We start from the raw sequence: 1,122 nt of genomic DNA on the forward strand, positions 1-1,122 counted from the left end.
GACCCCCCAAAATACAGCTTTCAACAAGTGAGGGTCCTATGTCCAATCATGGGATGGGTTTATTTGGCTAACTCCTACCATGGGAATACTATCACACCTTGCTCTGTGTTGAGAACAAAGAAACCACATGAAAGACAATGAACCAATTAATATTAGATATCTGGGCAACGTGTCTTCTATAAAATGTTTCCAAATCCGTTGTTCTAACCAGCAGTGACTGGTTTGCTACTAACTGGGGCCAGTGGCCCAGGATCAGTTTTATTCCTGCTAATAGCACACAGTGCTGATGTAGCACAAACATGTGACCTGTGGCTACCAGAGAGGTGGAGAGGTGCACTCTAGGATATCAGACACAATGAAGGTGGACCACTACCTCACACCCTATGCAGAAATTAACTCAAAATGGATGAAAGACCTAAGTGTAAGAACTGAAACTAAGACTATACTTTCAGGGATCATTTTTATAGTTGGTTGCTAGAGAAGGGTCTCTGAATGTGTAGGGCACCGAAAGCCACGAGGAGGAGGTGCAACATTCTCTCCTGAGTGTGAAGCTGGCTGTAGGTGTTGCTTTCTTGCAACTGCCTTTTGCCATTGATGATTGTTCTTCTCCCCCGTTTCGGGGGATGGAGAGGGAGAGGACGCAGTCCGAGTGGTTTCGGCTAAAATAAAATAAATAAAAATTTAAAAAAGAACTAAAACTATAAAACTCTTAGAAGAAAGCATAAGGAAACATCCTCAGGACCTTGTGTTACACAGTGGCTCCTTAGTCTTTACACCAAAAACACAAGCAAAAAATGAAAAATAGATAAATAGCACCTCATCAAAATTAAAACTTTTGTATATTCAAGAACTAAGAACTTTATCAAGAAAGTAAAAGAACAAACAACAAACTAGGAGGAAATATTCAGAAACTATATATTTGATAAGGGTTTAATATCCAAAATACATACAGAATTTCTATAACTCAACAACAAAAAGACATACAAATCAATTTAAAAATGGGAACAGGGAAGCAGACTTGGCCCTGTGGTTAGGGCGTCCGTGGGAGGTCCGTGGTTCAAACCCAGGGCCTCCTTGACCCGTGTGGAGCTGGCCCATGTGCAGTGCTGATGCGTGCAAGGA

The 1,122-nt window shown here is 41.4% G+C and overlaps 1 non-coding gene across 1 annotated transcript; it reads left to right on the forward strand.

Annotated features, from left to right (window-relative positions):
* Nucleotides 1-436: 436 nt before the first annotated feature.
* On the forward strand, nucleotides 437-654 carry LOC111761884 (small nucleolar RNA U3). The gene has a single exon (XR_002795123.2). It is a non-coding gene; the product is annotated as a small nucleolar RNA U3 (small nucleolar RNA).
* Nucleotides 655-1,122: the final 468 nt, after the last annotated feature.

The sequence above is a fragment of the Dasypus novemcinctus genome, chromosome 26 (genome assembly GCF_030445035.2).
Source record: "Dasypus novemcinctus isolate mDasNov1 chromosome 26, mDasNov1.1.hap2, whole genome shotgun sequence".
NCBI classification, from domain to species: Eukaryota; Metazoa; Chordata; class Mammalia; order Cingulata; family Dasypodidae; genus Dasypus; species Dasypus novemcinctus.